Here is a 24647-nt window from a genome sequence, read left to right on the forward strand (position 1 = left end):
ACACAGTCCCCACTCACAGAGGCTCTGGTGTTTGGAACCACACAGTCCCCACTCACAGAGGCTCTGGTGTTTAGAACCACACAGTCCCCACTCACAGAGGCTCTGGTGTTTAGAACCACACAGTCCCCACTCACAGAGGCTCTTGTGTTTGGAACCACACAGTCCCCACTCACAGAGGCTCTGGTGTTTGGAACCACACAGTCCCCACTCACAGAGGCTCTGGTGTTTGGAACCACACAGTCCCCACTCACAGAGGCTCTGGTGTTTGGAACCACACAGTCCCCACTCACAGAGGCTCTGGTGTTTAGAACCACACAGTCCCCACTCAAAGAGGCTCTGGTGTTTGGACGCACACAGTCCCCACTCACAGAGGCTCTGGTGTTTAGAACCACACAGTCCCCACTCACAGAGGCTCTGGTGTTTGGAACCACACAGTCCCCACTCACAGAGGCTCTGGTGTTTGGAACCACACAGTCCCCACTCACAGAGGCTCTGGTGTTTGGAACCACACAGTCCCCACTCACAGAGGCTCTGGTGTTTGGAACCACACAGTTCCCATGATTATGTAAACATTTAAAAAACAATGTTTCAATGTGCTCAAATTTACAAAATTCTCAAATGTAACAACTTTGTGCTGATGATGTCACATGGTGACAAACACCTGATGCTGCTGCATGTGACCATGAGGTCAGACAATATGAGAGATGCATGTAAGTACATGTATGTAAGTACATGTATGTAAGTACATGTATGTAAGTACATGTACTCACATACAGGTCCTAAGTACATGCATGTAAGTACATGCATGTACTTACATACATGTAAGTACATGCATGTAAGTACATGCATGTAAGTACATGCATATACTTACATGCTTGTAAGTACATCTATGTAAGTACATGTATGTAAGTACATGTATGTAAGTACAGGCATGTAAGTACATGCCTGTACTTACATGCATGTAAGTACAGGCATGTAAGTACAGGCATGTAATTATAGCAGAGCCGCCCGTCTTATTGTGATAAAATGTGAATATATGATTATATTTCTGTGATGTATTTTATCTGCATAATAGTGACATTTTATCTGCATCATTAGTCTAAGAGAAGAACGGGTGTGTGACAAACTGCAGTGAAGGGGTCCTAAAGATGGGCCAAAGAATGTTGCCCCAGGAGGGGGTGTGACAGCCCAGAGGAGTTTGGGTACTGTTTACCCAATGCTTGATCTCTAGGAAAAATACCAGCTGTAAAACAAGTGCCTTGATGTGAGGCTGACCAATGAGAAATGTGACCCGCCTATTCCAGAATATCTAATAAAACCAACCAGCATGGGAAAAAACGGTGTGAGACACAGGAGGATCACGCAGGCTGCGTACCACAGCCTGCGTGATCAGTCCCCGCGTTTTCTCCCAAGCTTGTCATACAAATGTCTGATATTCTAAGTTGAATTGTGTTCTCTGTGTGTTAAGGAATAGCATCGGTGTATTGTCTGATTCCTTGACGCTTATGAAGCAAAAGTAACTCACATTTGGTTTAGTTTTTTACAGATGTACTTTATATGACTTAGAAACTTTAAGTCGCTATCAATTATGATTATTAGGCCTTGGCAGCGTCTGAGAGGTCATTTATGTACATGGTGAAGAGCAAAGGTCCCAGCACAGAACCTTGTGGTACCCCATGTTATTAGGCCTCAGGCTTCATTTATTCCATTTCACTCTCACACACTGTGTCGGCTCAAGATCTGTTTTCAGCCTCTGTAGTGTGTAGTGAGGTTTAAAGGACTGGAGCTGGTCTAATAAGATGCTGTGGTCCCCAGTGTCCAAGGCCTTTTTAAGATCTAAAAACACTGCACCAACAACTTGGCCTTTGTCCAGACAATTCTTGATCTTCTCTAACAGAAAGGAATTGAGATGTTCTATCAGTTGTTCTGCAATGACCTACTCCAGGACTTTGGACACCACAGGCAGGATGGACACCACAGGCAGGATGGACACAACAGGCAGGATGGACACCACAGGCAGGATGGACACCACAGGCAGGATGGACACAACAGGCAGGATGGACACCACAGGCAGGATGGACACCACAGGCAGGATGGACACCACAGGCAGGATGGACACCACAGGCAGGATGGACACAACAGGCAGGATGGACACCACAGGCAGGATGGACACAACAGGCAGGATGGACACCACAGGCAGGATGGACACCACAGGCAGGATGGACACCACAGGCAGGATGGACACCACAGGCAGGATGGACACCACAGGCAGGATGGACACCACAGGCAGGATGGACACAACAGGCAGGATGGACACCACAGGCAGGATGGACACCACAGGCAGGATGGACACCACAGGCAGGATGGACACCACAGGCAGGATGGACACTACAGGCAGGATGGACACAGGCCTGTAGATGTTGGGATGGTCCTTTTCACCTAACTTCTGGACAACAGCAACCTTCAGCATTGAGGGAATGTGAGCGGATGAAAGATTCACCACGTGTGTGATGCTTTGTCTTTTAATCAGAGCTGCACTAATATCACGGAAGTTCTTTCTCATATTTGAAATGATTTCCTTCACTTTGTCACAAGACACCTCCAGGTGTTCTCCAGGTGTTCTCCAGGTGTTCTCCAGGTGTTCTCCAGGTGTTCTCCTGGTGTTCTCCAGGTGTTCTCCAGGTGTTCTCCAGGTGTTCTTTAGGATGTTTTTAAATGGACACATTTTCCATGAACGTTGGTCTTTCTAAAGTCAGAGGTCATTCTGCTCTACAAAGACGTCTTAGGACGAGAGCTGCATATTTTCAGGTTCAAACACACAACGTTTTACACATTCTGAATCCAGAGCAGCAGAGGCTCATGGGTAAAGAACGACACGATCAGCTCACGGCATCAGGGTCTAAGTCTGCTCCATACTCCAGGAACGTTCAGGACAACAACAACAACAACAACGACAACAACAATGACAACAACAAGAACAACAAGAACAACAAGAACAACAACAAACACAACTCCAAGTTGCCTCTGAGGGCGACAGTGAATAATGGATTAAACAATGTCCGTGGGGACGAGGGACGATGTCCCAGAGTCCTCTGTCCTTAGACCCTCCTTCTGCAGGAAAAACTACAAAAAACCTTTTTGGGAAAAAGTAGAAACCTGGAGGGGTTCCACATGAAGGAGAGATCTGACCCTCACAGGACGAGAGAGCTGGAGGAGGAGAACCAGTTCTTCAGGAGGAGAACCAGTTCTTCCAGGCAGATGAAGAACTGTTCATCTGGAGTAGAGACTGTTTCTCCAGGAGAAGATCATCTGGGTCCACAGGTCATGTGTCTGTTCCACTCACGACAGGAAGTGAGAGAAGAAGAAGAAAAGACAATGAACAGACACAAGTGAAATGAAATAGTAAATATAGTTTGATAGAATAAGTGATTATCAGAGGACAGAGCTCATACTTCCCCCAGAGTTGCTGCTAGGGCAGCGGAGCTGAAACTGTAGCTTTATATTTCTGTTCCAAACTGCTCTGACCATAAGTCATTTCAAGAGGAACGTTTTAAGCCTGGACTTAAATGAAGAGACTGTGTCGCCTCTTTCACATGGACAGAGCTGATTTCAGAACTGAGTTCTCTCAAAACCTTCTCACCAAAGTCCAAAGTGCACAAATTGACAAAACTCCAGTGGTGAACTTTATCACTCAAAGCATCTGTCGTTATTCCTCCTGTAAAAGTCTCAAAACCTCCTCGATCCACTTATTCTGACGTGTCCGTGTTTCTACTCTCAAATTTAAGAATGAAAATGTTAAATATCATAAGTTCTCTCTTTTTAATGGCAGATTTGTGTTTAAACTTGTAAATATGCAGCTTTATCTCTTCTGCTGTTTACGAAGAGGAAAGTTCATCTCTGTCTCATAAACATGTGTCAGTGGTTTGAGTCTTCAGAGTTCACAGGATGTTTCTCCACAGAGCGAGCGGCCGCAGTCAGAAAGTGCACAGCTCACACACCGCAGAGTGGGCGGGACCTCGCAGGTGCACTTCCTGTTTCCTGTTTCCTGCCCACACGTTTCCGTCCCATCATGCACTAGGCCAAACCGCGGCGTTTGTGACGTGTGGCCGCCTCCGCATCCTGTGGAAACATGACCGCAGCCAATCAGAGAGCAGCACCGCAGCCACAGGGGCGGCCAATCAGAGAGCAGCACCGCAGCCACAGGGACGGCCAATCAGAGAGCAGCACCGCAGCCACAGGGACGGCCAATCAGAGAGCAGCAGCAGGGGCCCACACAGCCAATAAAACCACAGAGATCACACACACGACTTTGATACAAACATTTAACTTTATTACATTTGTTTTATTGTATTTTATTTAAAGGTGGTATGGACGATTTTTTTCAGCACATGTTTTATCATATTTCCTGGTGTCGTGGATAAATCATTTGTCCTGCCACGTGTCAATCATAAAACGCACCTGTCGCTCACCTGCAGCCGCGTCAGGCTCGTCCCCACGTTTCCGCGTGCCTAAGCGCATGGATCTATCATAATATAGTTCCCTCAGTGTACGGGACAAAATGAAGACGGAGAAAGACAGTTGGAGCTGACGCAGAAGTGGACAGAAATCTACGGGAGACGAGAGATGTGATGAGATCTGTCGCGCTAATAAACAAACGCACGTGTGTGTTGTATCAGTCCACACGGGGGAGTGGCATGTGCACGGGGGAGTGGCATGTGCACGGGGGAGTGGCATGTGCACGGGGGAGTGGCATACGCACTTCCGCCTGCGTTCTCAAATCGCCGAAAAATCGTCCATACCACCTTTAAGATATAATGATGACAAAAGAACAGATATAAATATTCATATCAATGACAGTTCAAACTGGACCAGTTACTCATTACATTTAATCATTTATTCATTATTAGGGCCGAGCGCCACAACCAGGCGAGAGGCATGTTAGTTCTGTAAGAACGTGTGAAGCACTCGCCGCTTCCAAACCAGTACCAACCAGTTCCAAAAAAGTACATTCCAAAAGTACATTCCAAAAGTACATTCAAAAGTACATTCAAAAGTACATTCAAAAGTACATTCAAAAGTACATTCAAAAGTACGTTCCAAAAGTACATTCCAAAAGTACATTCAAAAGTACATTCAAAAACATTCAAAAGTACGTTCTAAAAGTACATTCCTTAAGTACATTCCAAAAGTACCTTCTAAAAATACCTTCCAAAAGTACATTCAAAAGTACATTCCAAAAGTACATTCAAAAGTACATTCAAAAGTACATTCAAAAGTACATTCAAAAGTACATTCCAAAAGTACATTCAAAAGTACATTCAAAAGTACATTCAAAAGTACATTCAAAAGTACATTCAAAAACATTCAAAAGTACGTTCTAAAAGTACATTCCTTAAGTACATTCCAAAAGTACCTTCTAAAAATACCTTCCAAAAGTACATTCTAAAGTACATTCAAAAGTACATTCAAAAGTACATTCTAAAAGTACATTCCAAAAGTACATTCAAAAGTACATTCAAAAGTACATTCTAAAAGTACATTCCAAAAGTACATTCATAAAGTGCCTTCTAAAGTTATTTCAAAAGAACATTCCTAGAGTACATTTCATATAAGTACATTCCAAAAGTACCTTCTAAAAATACCTTCCAAAAGTACATTCAAAAGTACATTCTAAAAGTACATTCTAAAGTACATTCTAAAGTACATTCAAAAGTACATTCTAAAGTACATTCAAAAGTACATTCAAAAAGTACATTCTAAAAGTACATTCTAAAGTACATTCTAAAAGTACATTCTAAAAGTACATTCTAAAGTACATTCTAAAGTACATTCAAAAGTACATTCTAAAAGTACATTCTAAAGTACATTCTAAAGTACATTCAAAAGTACATTCTAAAAGTACATTCTAAAGTACATTCTAAAGTACATTCTAAAGTACATTCAAAAGTACATTCTAAAAGTACATTCTAAAAGTACATTCTAAAGTACATTCTAAAAGTACATTCTAAAAGTACATTCTAAAGTACATTCTAAAGTACATTCAAAAGTACATTCTAAAAGTACATTCTAAAAGTACATTCTAAAAGTACATTCTAAAGTACATTCTAAAAGTACATTCTAAAAGTACATTCTAAAGTACATTCTAAAGTACATTCAAAAGTACATTCTAAAAGTACATTCTAAAAGTACATTCTAAAGTACATTCTAAAGTACATTCAAAAGTACATTCTAAAAGTACATTCTAAAGTACATTCTAAAGTACATTCTAAAGTACATTCAAAAGTACATTCTAAAAGTACATTCTAAAAGTACATTCTAAAGTACATTCTAAAAGTACATTCTAAAAGTACATTCTAAAGTACATTCTAAAGTACATTCAAAAGTACATTCTAAAAGTACATTCTAAAAGTACATTCTAAAGTACATTCTAAAGTACATTCAAAAGTACATTCTAAAAGTACATTCTAAAGTACATTCTAAAGTACATTCAAAAGTACATTCTAAAGTACATTCAAAAGTACATTCTAAAAGTACATTCTAAAAGTACATTCTAAAAGTACATTCTAAAAGTACATTCTAAAGTACATTCTAAAGTACATTCTAAAGTACATTCAAAAGTACATTCTAAAGTACATTCAAAAGTACATTCAAAAGTACATTCTAAAAGTACATTCTAAAAGTACATTCTAAAAGTACATTCTAAAAGTACATTCTAAAAGTACATTCTAAAGTACATTCTAAAGTACATTCAAAAGTACATTCTAAAAGTACATTCTAAAGTACATTCTAAAGTACATTCAAAAGTACATTCTAAAGTACATTCAAAAGTACATTCAAAAGTACATTCTAAAAGTACATTCTAAAAGTACATTCTAAAAGTACATTCTAAAAGTACATTCTAAAAGTACATTCTAAAAGTACATTCAAAAGTACATTCTTCATCCGTCAAAACAAGATGAGTTTCTCTTTCATCATTGTTTTTCATATGTTAGTATTTATCCAGATTAGAAATAATTTATATAATTTAGATTGTATTGCCCTTGACAGTGCCAGGATCCGCCCCTTGTTGCCTGTTCTTCCGTGTTTCCTGCTCCTCCTGCTCCATGGGCGTGGCTTGTCCCTCACCTCGTTGTTCGTCCCCTTTGTGTCGTCGTATGACAGGACCAGATGACAGGACCAGATGACAGGACCAGATGACAGGACCAGATGACAGGACCAGACGACAGGACCAGATGACAGGACCAGATGACAGGACCAGATGACAGGACCAGACGACAGGACCAGATGACAGGACCAGATGACAGGACCAGATGACAGGACCAGACGACAGGACCAGATGACAGGACCAGATGACAGGACCAGATGACAGGACCAGATGATAGGACCAGACGACAGGACCAGATGACAGGACCAGATGACAGGACCAGATGACAGGACCAGATGACAGGACCAGACGACAGGACCAGGTGACAGGACCAGATGACAGGACCAGACGACAGGACCAGATGACAGGACCAGATGACAGGACCAGATGATAGGACCAGACGACAGGACCAGATGACAGGACCAGATGACAGGACCAGATGACAGGACCAGATGACAGGACCAGATGACAGGACCAGACGACAGGACCAGATGACAGGACCAGACGACAGGACCAGACGACAGGACCAGATGACAGGACCAGATGACAGGACCAGATGATAGGACCAGACGACAGGACCAGATGACAGGACCAGATGACAGGACCAGATGACAGGACCAGATGACAGGACCAGACGACAGGACCAGATGACAGGACCAGATGACAGGACCAGACGACAGGACCAGATGACAGGACCAGACGACAGGACCAGATGACAGGACCAGATGACAGGACCAGACGACAGGCCTCGTCCCCTTCACTAATGTCACTGCTTCTTCACTGCGGACGTGGTGGTCACACTTCCTGGTTTGACACGTGTGTTTCCTGTCGTGACTTGACTGAGCGACAGACGTGTTTTATAGAATAATAATAAATCCTCGTCATTGGACTAAAGACGATTCTGCTGAAGTTTTCCTTTTTCCTCTTGAAGTCTTTCAATAGAAAACCCACGACAGAAGCCTCAGAGCTGCAGATGTTTGACCGTCACCGCCTGCAGGTGGCGCCCATGGCCCGGCTGCAGAACACTGACGCGAGAGCGCCATCTTGTGACTGTGAGTGAGAAGCACAACTTCATCTTTGAACAGAGGAAAACACAACCATGTTCTGCACGTTTAACTTTACATCGTCTGGAACACAATCTGGCAGTTTTCTTTCAAATATTGTGCCAACATCAAATATCGCCGACCAAACTGTCCCTAAAGAACTGTCTCTAAAGAACTGTCTCTAAAGAACTGTCCCTAAAGAATTGTCTCTAAAGAACTGTCCCTAAAGAACTGTCCCTAAAGAACTGTCTCTAAAGAACTGTCCCTAAAGAACTGTCCCTAAAGAACTGTCCCTAAAGAGCAGCCTCTAAAGAACTGTCTCTAAAGAACTGTACCTAAATAACTGTCCCTAAATAACTGTCCCTAAAGAACTGTCCCTAAAGAACTGTACCTAAAGAACTGTCTCTAAAGAACTGTCTCTAAAGAACTGTACCTAAATAACTGTCCCTAAAGAACTGTCCCTAAAGAACTGTCCCTAAATAACTGTCCCTAAAGAACTGTCCCTAAAGAACTGTCTCTAAAGAACTGTCCCTAAAGAACTGTCCCTAAAGAACTGTCTCTAAAGAACTGTCCCTAAAGAACGGTCTCTAAAGAACTGTCTCTAAAGAACTGTCCCTAAATAACTGTCCCTAAAGAACTGTCCCTAAAGAACTGTCTCTAAAGAACTGTCCCTAAAGAACTGTCCCTAAAGAACTGTCTCTAAAGAACTGTCCCTAAAGAACGGTCTCTAAAGAACTGTCTCTAAATAACTGTCTCTAAAGAACTGTCCCTAAAGAACTGTCCCTAAAGAACTGTCTCTAAAGAACTGTCCCTAAAGAACTGTCTCTAAAGAACTGTCTCTAAAGAACTGTCCCTAAAGAACTGTCCCTAAAGAACTGTCCCTAAAGAACTGTCTCTAAAGAACTGTTTCTAAAGTACTGTACCTAAAGAACTGTCCCTAAAGAACTGTCTCTAAAGAACTGTCCCTAAAGAACTGTCCCTAAAGAACTGTCTCTAAAGAACTGTCCTTAAAGAACTGTCTCTAAAGAACTGTCCCTAAAGTACTGTCCCTAAAGAACTGTCTCTAAAGAACTGTCGACGCTGTAACTCTGAGGAAGAGAAGGAGAAAGTAGATTGAAAATACAATCAATTCAAAGGTTTTTCTTGTCCTTGTCATCAGGTGGAGCAGGTGGAGCAGGTGGAGCAGGTGGTGTCTTTCATGAATGAGGTTGGAGCTCCTGCTGAAGGGCCTGAGTGCAGCTGGAGAACCGCACTGAGAACCGCACTGAGAACCGCACTGAGAACCTGAGAACCGCACTGAGAACCGCACTGAGAACCGCACTGAGAACCTGAGAACCGCACTGAGAACCGCACTGAGAACCTGAGAACCGCATTGAGAACCACACTGAGAACCACACTGAGAACCACTGAGAACCACACTGAGAACCACTGAGAACCACACTGAGAACCACACTGAGAACCACACTGAGAACCACACTGAGAACCACACTGAGAACCACTGAGAACCGCACTGAGAACCACACTGAGAACCACACTGAGAACCACACTGAGAACCACTGAGAACCACACTGAGAACCACACTGAGAACCACTGAGAACCACACTGAGAACCACACTGAGAACCACACTGAGAACCACACTGAGAACCACACTGAGAACCACTGAGAACCACTGAGAACCACACTGAGAACCACACTGAGAACCACACTGAGAACCACACTGAGAACCACTGAGAACCGCACTGAGAACCACACTGAGAACCACACTGAAAACCACACTGAGAACCACACTGAGAACCACACTGAGAACCACACTGAGAACCACACTGAGAACCACTGAGAACCACACTGAGAACCACACTGAGAACCACACTGAGAACCACACTGAGAACCACACTGAGAACCACTGAGAACCGCACTGAACACCTCAGAACACTGCCGATGGCTCAGGTCTATAAGTGCACCATCAGCGGTCTGGGCGCTCCTCAGGTTCCTCAGGTTTCTCAGGTTCCTAAGGTTCCTCAGGTTTCTCAGGTTCCTAAGGTTCCTCAGGTTTCTCAGGTTCCTCAGGTTTCTCAGGTTCCTAAGGTTCCTCAGGTTCCTCAGGTTCCTCAGGTTCCTCAGGTTCCTCAGGTTCCTCAGGTTTCTCAGGTTCCTCAGGTTCCTCAGGTTTCTCAGGTTCCTCAGGTTTCTCAGGTTCCTAAGGTTCCTCAGGTTCCTCAGGTTCCTCAGGTTTCTCAGGTTCCTCAGGTTTCTCAGGTTCCTCAGGTTCCTCAGGTTCCTCACACAGAACAGAGCGTTGTTGGGCCTCTCCCACAGTTGATGAAAGCCCCGGGGCAGGTCCTCTCCACCGCCTCCACCCAGGAGAGAGCGTCCCATTTATGTTTTGTCCACAATAATCTCCTTGTTCTTCTTGACGTTCAGAAGCGAGACACGTGTCAACAGAGTAGAGCAGGGGGCCCAGCACACACCCTTGGGGGTCTCCCGGTGCTGTTGAGCAGGGTGGAGGTGTGCAGGTGTGCAGGGTGGAGGTGTGCAGGTGTGCAGGGTGGAGGTGTGCAGGGTGCAGGTGTGCAGGCGTGCAGGGTGGAGGTGTGCAGGTGTGCAGGGTGGAGGTGTGCAGGTTTGCAGGGTGGAGGTGTGCAGGGTGCAGGTGTGCAGGGTGGAGGTGTGCAGGGTGGAGGTGTGCAGGGTGGAGGTGTGCAGGTGTGCAGGTGTGCAGGGTGGAGGTGTGCAGGTGTGCAGGTGTGCAGGGTGGAGGTGTGCAGGTGTGCAGGGTGGAGGTGTGCAGGTGTGCAGGTGTGCAGGGTGGAGGTGTGCAGGTGTGCAGGGTGGAGGTGTGCAGGTGTGCAGGGTGGAGGTGTGCAGGTGTGCAGGGTGGAGGTGTGCAGGTGTGCAGGGTGGAGGTGTGCAGGTGTGCAGGGTGGAGGTGTGCAGGGTGGAGGTGTGCAGGTGTGCAGGGTGGAGGTGTGCAGGTGTGCAGGTGTGCAGGGTGGAGGTGTGGAGGTGTGCAGGGTGGAGGTGTGCAGGTGTGCAGGGTGGAGGTGTGCAGGTGTGCAGGTGTGCAGGGTGGAGGTGTGGAGGTGTGCAGGGTGGAGGTGTGCAGGTGTGCAGGGTGGAGGTGTGCAGGTGTGCAGGGTGGAGGTGTGGAGGTGTGCAGGTGTGCAGGGTGGAGGTGTGCAGGTGTGCAGGGTGGAGGTGTTTAACATGATGTGTTGGTGTTCTTCTGCTCCAGACGTGTGAGGAGCACCTCCTTGTGTGAGGGTGGAGTTTGATGACATCATCTGCTCGGCTTCTCTTTTTATGACTCGATTGAACTCTGGACAAAACTGATTAATTTCTTCTGCTCAAACGAAACACTTTGATCTCGTCTGACGAGTAAATCATGATGTAACGAGTCAAACTTGTGTATTAAATGTGGAAAAATAAATCTACTTTTAATTTTACTCATAAACTCATTTACATAAAACAGCAGAGGAACACTTTCATTTCTTCTTTATTTCTTTATTCTATCATTTCTAACACAAATAGACATTATTGTTGGACTGACCATCTTTAGTTTGCTTTGTAAATGTGAATATATTTGCATAAAAACATCACAACAATCCTAATAATACTGTAAAGCCCCTTCAGACCGCGGCGTCCAAAACGTCCAGTTTACATTCACGCGTCGAACGCCTCCTGCGTTTTCGCCGCTCTCGATGCTTTGGACGCGTCCGAGGGTCGAGAGCGTCCAAAGCGTCCGCCGCCGACATGTTCAGCTTTATCCAACTTTCTGCGGCGATGCGTCTCCGCGGCGATGCGTCTCCGCGGCGATGCGTCTCCGCGGCGATGCGTCTCCGCGGCGATGCGTCTCCGCGGCGAGGCGTCTCCGCGGCGATGCGTCTCCGCGGCGATGCGTCTCCGCGGCGAGGCGTCTCCGCGGCGATGCGTCTCCGCGGCGAGGCGTCTCCGCGGCGATGCGTCTCCGCGGCGATGCGTCTCCGCGGCGATGCGTCTCCGCGGCGATGCGTCTCCGCGGCGATGCGTCTCCGCGGCGAGGCGTCAGACTGTTGTGGCGAAGAAGTGTTCAAAGACAAAGCTCAGGAGACAGAAGTGTCGGGTCAGCAGGATAAGCAGTAGAAAGTGGATGGCAGCGCCTCACTGTGGAGAAACAAGAACAGGACAGGTGTTTATAATGACCAGAAAGAATCTATTTGTTCACTTAAGAGTGCAGCTTTTTCCAAAAATCCATTGAAATAAATGAGCTCTGTCAAGCCCAACATCTGTGGCTTTTGAATACTTTAATATCAGTGTCGCCCTCTAGTGGAGCTACTGCAGTATTGTCTTTGCTCCAGAGGTTTTTGTTCAGAGTTTAGGTGTTTCCTGTCACTGTGGGCCTCAGAGCACAGTAGTACACAGCAGAGTCTCTCACATCCACATCCTGGATCTTCAGAGAGAAATTGGTCTTGTTCAGCTCAGCATCAAACCTGGGTTTGTCAAAGTCTGGAGATTTTACAATGGTTCCACCAGCTCCACTCATCATGTATTCTGGAGCTCCTTTTCCTTCTTGTTTGTACCAGAACAAATACGGGAATTTGTCTAAAGTTTGAAACGTACAGAGTATAGTAGCTGAGCGTCCCTGAGTGGCAGAGGCGTCTCCTGCTGGCTGGGTCACTGTGTCTTCTCCTTTACACTCTGGGGAAGAACACAGGAGCACAACCAGAGCTGAGAGCAGTGTACACAGGGCAGACTCCATCTTAAAAGCTCAAATCCTCTCAAGTGTCTGTGTCTGCTCCTCTCTTACAGTCTGGCTCCTCCCTCAGGTCTCTGTGGTGGTGACACTGATGCAGTTGGAGGTCTGTAAATACATCAGATCAGACACAATGTGTTTCTCCTTCAGTTTATGGACTGGAGTGTTCATCTGCAGCTCCTTTGAGTCCAGAGAGTTTGAACTAGAACAGGAGGCAGAGTCTTTATCTTCAGCCTCCTCTGTAACTGCTCTGTTTTGGAGAGAAGTCCACACATTTCACTGTTAAGACTTGTTCTCACAATCCCACCTAAAAATGTGTCTAGAAGCTACATTCTCACCGCAGTGATTATATATATAAATACGTATTCATCATAAGTATTCAGAGCCTTTGCTGTGACACTCATATTTGACTCACATGACGTCCACTCCTTCTGATCCTCCTTGAGATGGTTCTACTCCTTCTTTGGTTGTGTTTAATTAAATTGATTGGACTTGATTAGGAAAATCTCACACCTGTCTATACCTACCTGATGAGACCAGAAGAACTTTTTGGCGTTAAGTCTAAGCGTTATGTGTGGAGAAAGCCTGGCCCTGCTCATCATCTGCCCAATGCAATCCCAACAGTGAAACATGGAGGCAGCATCGTAATGTGGTCGTGTCTTTGAGCAGCAGGAACAAGGTGACTGTGGCCAAACACAGAGAGATCCTTCAAGAAAACCTCAGACTGGGCAGAAGGTTCACCTTCCAACAAGACAATGACCCTAAGCACACAGCTAAAAGATCAAAGGAGTGGCTTCAGAACAACTCTGTGACCATTCTTGACCAGCCCAGACAGAGCCCTGACCTAAACCCAACTGAGCATCTCTGGAGAGACCTGAAAATGGCTGTCCACCAACGCTCACCATCCAACCTGATGGAACTGGAGAGGATCTGCAAGAAGAATGCCAGAAGATCTACTAATCCAGGTGTGTAAAACTTGTCGTATCGTTCCCAAGAAGACTCACGGCTCTAGCTCAAAGGGGCGTCTACTCAGTACTGAGCAAAGTGTCAGAATACTACAGAATACTGATATTTCAGTTTTTCTTTTTTATTACAGTTGCAAAAATGTCTAAATGTTTTTGACTTTTCCTGTCAAGACGGGGTGCTGAGTCTACATTAATGAGAAATAAAAGCGACCACCACCCTGGTCTGCCAGTCCAGAGGCACTATCCCCGACAGCCACGCGATGTTGCAGGGACGTGTCAGCCAAGACAGTCTTACAACATCCAGAGACTTTAGGTCCTCATTTAGGGCGGATCTCATCGACCCCCGGAGCCACTGTGGAGTTTGCAAACAACCTCAGTGACTTCAGCTTGGGTGATGGACGAGTCAGCCTCCGAGTGCTCAGTCTCTACTTCCTCTTCAGAAGACATGACAGTGGGATTAAGGAGATCCTCAAAGTATTCCTTCCATCGTCTGACGACATCCCCAGTCGAGGTCAGAAGGTCTCCACCCGCACCGTAAACGGTGTTGGTGAAGCACTGCTTCCCCCTCCTGAGGCGCTGGTCGGTTTGCCAGAATTTCTTTGGGGCCGACCAATAGTTCTCCTCCATGGCCTCCCCAAACTCCTCCCAGCCCCGGGTTTTTGACTGCGACAGCACAAGCTGTTATGGACAATCCGTGGCTAGCACAGAAGTCCAATAACTGAACACCTCTCGGGTTCGGATCGGGGAAGCTGTTCTTCCCGATCACCCCTCTCCAGGTGTCACTGTCATTGTCCACTAATCTCGGCTTTCCATAGGGACCATACTGACCAGCCAGGTGGGACGTCATGAGCCGTCCCTAAGAGGGGCGGTTCTGTCACAACTTCAGCCAGGCTTTAGACATGAGCCCCCCGACATGCGCCCCCCCGACATGAGCCCCCCCGACATGAGCCCCCAGACATGAACCCCCGACATGAGCCCCCAGACATGAACCCCCGACATGAGCCCCCCCGACATGAGCCCCCAGACATGAACCCCCGACATGAGCCCCCAGACATGAACCCCCGACATGAGCCCCCCCGACATGAGCCCCCAGACATGAACCCCCGACATGAGCCCCCAGACATGAACCCCCGACATGAGCCCCCCGACAACAGCCCCCCCGACATGAGCCCCCCGACATGAGCCCCCCGACATGAGCCCCCCGACATGAGCCCCCCGACAACAGCCCCCCCGACATGATTCCCCCGACATGAGCCCCCCCGACATGAGCCCCCCGACATGAGCCCCCCGACATGAGCCCCCCGACAACAGCCCCCCCGACATGAGCCCCCCCGACATGAGCCCCCCGACATGAGCCCCCCCGACATGAGCCCCATCACAGATTTTAACCTTTTTAAATCCAGGCTAAAAACATATTTATTCAGACTGGATTTTAACACTCTGTAATGTAATGGCACTTTATTTTGTACAGTTTGTTTTTTGTTTAGTTTTATGTTTTATATTGCCTTAATTTTATTGTGGAGCACTTTGGTCACTTTAAGTGCTGTAAAGGGCTCTATAAATAAAGTTTGATTGATTGATTGGGAAAAGAGAAAATTAAGCATTCAAGAAAAAACAAAAAAGGCAAAGAAGAACGAAAAAATATGAAGAATTAAAAATGACAGCATTATAGTATCATGCTGTGTCGAAGCTAAACATCCTAAATAAGGAATTTACAAGGCAATTTTTTTTTTAAAAACTAAAAAACAGAAATTTGCCACAACAACAACAAAAGAAAAGAAAAGGACAATGAAACCTCTCCCTTCAGGAGACAGCATCCAGATCCTGAAACCCCCAGTTAAAGCAGTAGCAGCAGCAGCAGCAGCACCAGACCCCACAGCACCACCAAGAGAGAGGGGGAGGAGGAGAGCTGAGATAAATCAGTGACAGCTCCTTAAACACCTGAGATCCAACTAAATATTGAAACTGTGCCAGTTGTGTAGGTGTGAATGTAAGTGTGATTGGAGTGAACTCTTTTGAAGCAGCAGGATGAATGGAAACAAAACAGTGTCAACACAAACTTGTAGTTGGTTGAAGTAGATTGAGAGACCATCTCATTAAGGCTTTAGGTGGAAGGAATTAGGAGTTTAAAACCTTCTGTATTTCTGGGATCGAGCCCCCAGTACGTGGCTGGATCAGACAATGGGTTTGACCTAGAAACTTGCCACGTAGGAAACACACTACGGTTCATGAGTCGTTCTCCTTGAATTCCAACCACACTCCGTAACTAAGAATCGATATAAAATGCTGTATAAGTTGAAAGAGAAGTTAATAGAACATATGTAAGCAGTTACATAAATGAGCTGAGGGGCTTTAAACCCACACCAGCCCACCTCTCAAGGAGATGGTTCCAGAACCCAAACTGTGCGTGGAAGTGAGGCCGACTTTATCTAGTTGATACCGCTCAACTTCCCGCACAAGCTCAGGCTCTTTCCCCCCAGCGAGGTGAAATTGGTGACATGTGACAGTGGTTTGCCTCCTGGTGGTGCTGTTTAGGTCAGAGCAATGAGGTCGAAGGAACTGTCCAAGGCACAGATCTGGCCAAGGTTACAGAAGAATTTCTGCAGCACTCAAGGTTCGTAAGAGCACAGTGGCCTCCATAATCCTTAGATGGAAAAAGTTTGGGACGACCAGGACTCTTCTTCGAGATGACCGTCCAGCCAAACTGAGCAACCGTCGGAGAAGATCCTCTGTGAGAGAGTTCAAGAAGAACCCAAAGATCACTGTGGCTGAGTTCCAGAGATGCAGGAGAGAGATGGTAGAACGTTCCACAAAGTAAACACTCACTGCAGCTCCACCAGTTGAGGCTTTATGGCAGAGTGGTCCGACAGAAGCCTCATCTCAGTGCAGGACATATGAAAGCTTCATAGAGTTCATAGAGAAGATTCTCCGGTCGGATGAACTTGGTCTTTTTGGCGTTAAGTCTAAGCGTTATGTGTGAAGAAAACCAGGCCCTGCTCATCATCTGCCCAATGCAATCCCAACAGTGAAACATGGAGGCAGCATCGTAATGTGGGTGTGTCTTTGAGCAGCAGGAACAAGGTGACTGTGGCCAAACACAGAGAGATCCTGCAAGAAAACCTCAGACTGGGCAGAAGGTTCACCTTCCAACAAGACAATGACCCTAAGCACACAGCTAAAAGATCAAAGGAGTGGCTTCAGAACAACTCTGTGACCATTCTTGACCAGCCCAGACAGAGCCCTGACCTAAACCCAACTGAGCATCTCTGGAGAGACCTGAAAATGGCTGTCCACCAACGCTCACCATCCAACCTGATGGAACTGGAGAGGATCTGCAAGAAGAATGCCAGAAGATCTACTAATCCAGGTGTGTAAAACATTTCACCAAATAAACATGTGACTGTAGCTCCTCCACTGAGATGGACACACTTTCCCACTCTTCATCCGTCAAAACAACATGAGCTTTTCTTTCATAATTGTTTTTCATATATTTAGTATTTGTCCAGATCAGAAATGCTTTGATATAATTTACATATTATTCCCCTTGAAAGTTCTGATTTATAAGCCTTGATACTCGGCAGTCTCAGGAAGTGCAGCAAGAGTCAGTCTGCTCCAGTGTCTCCCTCTAGTGGACGTGTGGAGTACTGCTGTTTTCTCTCAGGTTTATGTTCAGAGTTTAGGTGTTTCCTGTCACTGTGGGCCTCAGAGCACAGTAGTACACAGCAGAGTCTCTCACATCCACATCCTGGATCTTCAGAGAGAAAGAGTTCTTCTCAGCCTCAACTTCAAATCTCTTTTCATTGAACTCTGAAGATTTTGTTGTCGAAAACCACTCTGATCCTGTTCTACTTTTCATCAACATGTATTTTGGAGCTCCTCGTCCTTCTTGCTTGTACCAAAACAACGTTGGATTTGTGGAACCGGCATCAAAAGTACAGAGTATAGTGGCTGAGCGTCCCTGAGTGGCAGAGGCGTCTCCTGCTGGCTGGGTCACTGTGTCTTCTCCTTTACACTCTGGGGAAGAACACAGGAGCACAACCAGAGCTGAGAGCAGTGTACACAGGGCAGACTCCATCTTAAAAGCTCAAATCCTCTCAAGTGTCTGTGTCTGCTCCTCTCTTACAGTCTGGCTCCTCCCTCAGGTCTCTGTGGTGGTGACACTGATGCAGTTGGAGGTCTGTAAATACATCAGATCAGACACAATGTGTTTCTCCTTCAGTTTATGGACTGGAGTGTTCATCTGCAGCTCCTTTGAGTCCAGAGAGTTTGAACTAGAACAGGAGGCAGACTCTTTATCTTCAGCCTCCTCTGTTACTGCTCTGCTCTGGAGAGAAGTCCACACATTTCACTGTAACATTTAACTGAGACATTTCATCTAACTGAAAATATTCTAACTCATAATGAGAGAATAAACCTTTCTCTTAGTAAAGATTTGAGTCTCTCAACACTGAGAAAGAATAGAAGAGGGCCAAGGACTGATCCCTGAGGACCAACAGCAAACTGTAACAAATAATATAAGATAAGATAACCTTTTTTAGTCCCACACGGGGGAAATTCCAGTGATGCAACACAGATTAGGCACAGACGTATAATAATAAAAAACATAACTTAGAAATAAACTCTTATACTCTTAATAATAATAACACTCTTATTTACAGCTGTTATATGGACAGAAAATATTGCACCAGGATGATTGACATTATGTCACAGTATTGCACATGGGTATGACAGTATTGCACATGTGTATGTCAGAATTGCACATGGTATTACAGTATTGCACATGAGTATAACAGTATTGCACATGGGTATATTAATATTATGATTATGACAATATTGCACAAGAGTATAATAGTATTGCACATGAGTATAATAGTATTGTACATGATTATGACAGTATTGCACATGAGTATAACAGTATTGCACATGAGTATAACAAAATCAAATCAAATCAAATCAATTTATTTTTGTAAGGCCCAAAATCACAACAACAGTTGCCTCTGAGGGCCACAGGGAGAAATGAATCAACAATGTCTGTGGTGGCGATGGAGTCAGACAATGTCTGTGGTGGCGAGGGACGATGTCCCAGGGTCCTCTGTCCTTAGACTCTCCTTCTCGGCCAGGAAAAACTACAAAAAAAACCTCTTTGGGAAAAAAGCGTAGAAACCTGGAGGAGTTCCAGTGAAGGAGAGATCCCACTCTCACAGACGGACAGACGGACACGAGGAGACTGGAGCTGGACCCACTCTTCAGGCAGAAGAGGGACCGACTGAGTCGAGCTGGACCCACTCTTCAGGCAGAAGAGGGACCGTCTGAGTCGAGCTGGACCCACTCTTCAGGCAGATGAGGGACCGTCTGAGGCGAACTGGACCCACTCCTCAGGCAGATGAGGGACCGTCGGAGGCGAGCTGGACCCACTCTTCAGGCAGATGAGGGACCGTCCACACGGGGCAGGGACACTTCACCAGGAGAGGGACATCTGGGTCCACAGGTCCTCAGGAGTGAGAGAAAGAAAAAGAAGGCGGTGAACAGTTTGCAAGTGGAATCAAAAAATAAATATTGTTTGATAGCATAAGTAGTCAGAAGAAGAAGAGGATAGTGCTCAAGCTGTCATACTTCCCCCAGCATAGTTACTCCTAGGGCAGCGTAGCTGAAGCTGTGGGTTTATGTTTCTGTTCCTAACTAGTCTGACCATAAGCGATTTCGAAGAGGAACGTTTTAAGCCTGGACTTAAATGAAGAGACTGTGTCAGCAGATTTAACATGGGTCGGGAGCTGATTCCATAACACAGGAGCTTGGTAGCTAAACGCTCTACCTCCTACAGTACTTTTAGAGACTCTTGGCACCACCAGAAGGCTCTACCTCCTACAGTACTTTTAGAGACTCTTGGCACCACCAGAAGGCCGGCATTCTGAGAGCGAAGAGCTCTGATTGGATGATATGGTTCTATAGCATCTTTGAGGTCGGATGGGGCCATGTCATTTATGGCTTTGTAGGTCAAGAGTAGAATTTTGAATTTGATTCTAGACTCGACGGGGAGCCAGTGAAGAGACTTCATCACTGGCGTAATGTGCTCTCTTCTTTTTGTTCCTGTTAGTAATCTTGCTGCTGCATTTTGAACCAGTTGAAAGCTTTTTATGGAGCTTTTAGGACACGCTGCAAGCAGGAGTTACAGTAGTCTAATCTAGTCGTTACAAATGCATGGATAAGTTTTTCAGCTTCACTTTTAGGCAGGATTCTTCTGATTTTGGCTCTTGTTGCGCAAATGGAAATAGGCTGTTTTACAAGCTTGATTTATATGAGCTTTAAATGAGAGCTCCTGGTCAAATAAGACTCCAAGGTTTCTTACAGTAGAACTGGAGGCTACACTGACATTGTCCAGTGTGACTATCTGCTCAGATAGAGAGTCTCGTAGATGCTTAGGGCCAAGCACAATGACCTCGGTTTTTTCAGGGTTAAGAAGCAGGTAGTTTAGTGTCATCCAGGTTTTTATCTCCTTCACACAAGTACTAAGTCTGTCTACTTGATCGCTCTAATCAGGTTTCATTGATAAATACAGCCGAGTGTCGTCTGCATAGCAGTGGAAGTTAATGCCATGCTTTCTGATAATGTTGCCTAATGGCAGCATATTAAGAGTAAACAGAATTGGACCGAGTACCGAACCCTGTGGCACACCGTAAATTACTTTAGAGCTTGGTGAGAAGGACCATGTGCAATAACAGTATTGCACATGGGTATGACAGTATTGCACATGGGTATAACAGTATTGCACATGAGTATAACAGTATTGCACATGGGTATGACAGTATTGCACATGAGTATAACAGTATTGCACATGAGTATAATAGTATTGCACATGGGTATGACAGTATTGCACATGAGTATAACAGTATTGCACATGGGTATGTCAGTATTGCACATGGGTATGACAGTATTGCACATGGTATGACAGTATTGCACATGAGTATAATAGTATTGCACATGGTTATGACAGTATTGCACATGAGTATAATAATATGGTTATGACAATATTGCACATGAGTATAATAGTATTGCACATGAGTATAATATTTTTGCACATGAGTATAATAGTATTGTACATGATTATGACAGTATTGCACATGAGTATAATAGTATTGCACATGATTATGACAGTATTGCACATGATTATGTCAATATTGCACTTGAGTATAATAGTATTGCACATGAGTATAATAGTATTGCACATGGTTATGACAGTATTGGGTTAGGGCTAAAGATTCTCACCTGAGTAAGCCCAGAGTCACAGGGGGGCTCATTTGCATCTCATTGAGATAAGCCCTCCCCCCTGTCACACTGACAGCCCCTCCCCCTACAGCTGTCACTGAAGACTCAAGAGGAGTGTTATTGATGTGAACTGGACTTGAATCAGAATTAGAAGTTACTAAATTAAAATGGAAGTACTTGGATTACAAAAGGCCCTGAATAGAATCAAAGAATCAGAATCAGAATAGGGTTCATTGCCATTTGTCGATAAACGGAATTCACAGGTGATTCAGTGCAACACAAACAACAAAAGATAAGATAAGCTAAAATAGCCTTTGATGTTACAACGCAGTAGATACAGGGGGAAAGGACAGTAACTTATAGAAAGTTTAAAAAACACTCTTAATAGTAGAACTCTTATAAACAGATGCCAGGGCCAGGTATCCACCTGGGTCCATGGCTTTGAATATATGAGACACGAGATAATAGATATGAGGCAGGCAGATAGGTCTGCCTGCCAATGTTCAGTCCAGGTGGGACCAGGACATGGAGATTGTCAACCGGAGGCAGATCAGCTGAAATGAAGCCTGCGTAAATTCAGCCTGGAAGACCTAACTCCACCCACCTACGTCAAGGCCACCATGGAAGGCCCCCTCTCCCCAGCGCCATCATCGCACTCAAGCGGGCGTGGCCTGTCCGTCTGTGAGAGTCAGATCCCTCACTTCACAATGGACTCTCCCAGGTTTCTGCGCTTATCCCAAAGAGGTTATGCAGTTTTTCCCGGCCAAGAAGGACGGTGAAAGGACAGGGGACGTCCGTACCATAGCCCTCGCACCTGCTCCTCATCCCCAATCAACGCTCCCAGTGACTCCTCCCTGCTCCCAATCAGCGCCCAGGCGGTCGCATTTAAGCCCTCAGGCAGATGGCTCGGCCGCTCAAACCGTACTGCGACTGATATTATGTCAGATTTCAAATCAGATGACCCTCCGTGTTCCTCTCACGGGGGCTCCGGGTCCTACCGCGGTCCTCCGGCTTCGGAAGAGCGCATTCACCTGACCCGGTGGAAGAGCTGAGCGGCTCGCCGCGTTTTCTCATTACGAGGACTCCTCACTTTCGCTCGAAACGCTTCCCATCCACCAGCCGCGCGCCCCGCGGCAGGAACCAGGAAATCATCAGCCGCTCCGCGCACGCCGCGCCTCTCCTCCGGATCACGCTGACACCGGGTCCAGCTTCATCGCTCAGCAGCTCCAGAACACGCTCCTCTCCACGTCAGGCTCCAACACGCTGTCAGCGCTCTCTGTCCTCGACTACAGGGTGCCTGTCCCAGGCCCGCCGCTGTCCATACGGGGCCCCCAGGCCGAACGCCCAGCGATGTCCCTAGTCGAAATTAAGTATTTTTTAAATTGTCTTCATCTCGTGAATATAGCTTGAATCACAATCTTAAGCAAGATTTCAAGGTTCTCAACTACTACACTCTGCCGCCTGCCGGCGCTTCCAGGTCTACGCTCTGCCGCCTGCTGGCTCTCTCGTCCACGCTCTGCCGTCTGCCCCGGCTTTCCCAGTCCAGCCCACGTTCTGCCGACTGCCCCGGCTTTCCCAGTCCAGCCCACGTTTTCCCGTCTGCCCCGGCTTGCAGCACGCTCTGCCGTGTACCCCGCCGTGTACCCCGGCGCACTGCGTGCGCGCAACTGCGGCACGCTCCGCCGTCTGCTCCGGCGCACTGCGTGCATGGTCTGCCGTTCTGCCGGCGCTTTCAGGTCTACATTCTGCCGTTCTTTCCAGGTCTACGCTCTGCCGTCCGCCGGCGCTTCCAGGTTTCCGTTCTGCCGGCGTTTCCAGGTCTACGTTCTGCCGTTCTGCCGGCGCTTTCAGGTCTACGTTCTGCCGTTCAGCCGGCGTTTCAAGGCCAACGTTCTGCCGTTCTGCCGGCGTTTCCAGGTCCACGTTCTGCCGTTCTGCCGGCGCTTTCAGGTCTACGTTCTGCCGGCGTTTCCAGGTCCACGTTCTGCCGTTTTGCCGGCGCTTCCAGGTTTACGTTCTGCCGTCCGCCGGCGCTATCCTGTCCACGCTCCGCCGTCTGCCGGCGCTCTCCGATCCACGCTCTGCTGTCTGCCGACACCTCCACTTTCTGTCGTCTGCCGCCTCCTTTGTTTTTGGGGGGTATTAGAAGTCTTATATATATGATTATAATCTAACTCTCAAATCCCTAAAGGTAAAACCCCTGCATCATCATAGCACGCACACGTGGCTCATTCTGCCTCTTAGAGCTCCGGTTAAACTCGCAATCGGGCCAAACTACGGCGGACCTCATCCCCGGTGCTCCTGACTCCAGAAGGCCAGCCCATGACTGCAGCACCCTGGTTTCGGAAATATCCGAGGGGAACATCGATCCCATGCAATCCGCCCCCTCGTCTTCACACCGGGCACTGGTTTAGAATAGGAGCCGCTACATCCGCGGCCACTCAGGGCATATCCTTCACAGCCCTCTAACAACTCGGGCGACAGTCCCTTTCGCCCATGCCCGTACGTTCGTCCCTACCTGCCTCCGATCTTGGCGGCTCAACGCTCCTCGCATCTCTAGTAGTCTCGTCTCGCAACAAATACTGGTGGTGGTTCATATTTCCTCATTACCTGTTCCTTAGCGGCATCCTCTAGCTCTCCCCGTGTCTACGTCATTTCTTATTTACTCCCAGGTGCTTCATATTCCTGTCCCCGGTCCTTCACCACATGTCCGTGAATAGAGGCCTCCATTTCAGACGCTTCGAGTTTTCAGGGCATCGCCCCCTACTCTCCCCGTCACTACGCATCCGCCCCTCTCGGGCCACCACGTGATCAATGGCGGTCTCGTGGCCTGACCAGTCTACTCTATATTAAGTATCTGCGGTCATGTTCTTTCTGAGTATCAGTAATAACCTTGGCACACAGCTGCTCAGACCCCGGGTTTTTGGGGGGAGACATCTAATACAAATAGATCATGGAGTGCCCATGATTGCAACGTCTTCCGCCGGGGTCTGAGCGCCAAATAACTCACGAATAAAGCTTGCTAAACAGTCCATTCTCGTGGTCTCTTTGTCTCTCCAAGGTGAATTGCCAACAGAGATCTGTGCGTGGCCTGCAGCTTCTGATGTGTGGGAGAAGCTGTTTCCACAGTGATCTGAAGCTTGATTTACAAACTGCAGGCTCACCTTAAAAACAGATGTTGCTTATGGTTAATTATACTCTAATCATTAAAACATGAAAATCACCAAAATAATGTTTTACACTTACCACGCTCCATAGCAGACTTCACGTAGAGACGCCAAACTGAGGCCTTAGTCACATGGGTTGGGAGCTTCACATGCCAGTCCTTATGGCCAGGATGTCGGCCCGGCAGCATGATGGAATGAACTTCTGCATAGTTTTGGATCAACTCCACAACGGTGTGGATGACTTCATGGCTGATGAACCTGGCTGTGTGCGGCTGTGGCTGTGCACGCTTCTTCCTCAACCGTGGTCTCGCTCCATTTTCCTCATGGTGTTTGAT

At 46.6% G+C, this 24647-nt stretch overlaps 1 pseudogene; it reads left to right on the forward strand.

The window, feature by feature from the left end:
* Positions 1–16265: 16265 nt before the first annotated feature.
* LOC140355641 (uncharacterized) lies at positions 16266–23956 on the forward strand (annotated as a pseudogene).
* Positions 23957–24647: the final 691 nt, after the last annotated feature.

The sequence above is a fragment of the Eucyclogobius newberryi genome, unplaced genomic scaffold (genome assembly GCF_026437365.1).
Source record: "Eucyclogobius newberryi isolate DKJ021-1_F unplaced genomic scaffold, fEucNew1.0.hap1 SCAF_12, whole genome shotgun sequence".
Lineage (NCBI taxonomy): Eukaryota > Metazoa > Chordata > Actinopteri > Gobiiformes > Gobiidae > Eucyclogobius > Eucyclogobius newberryi.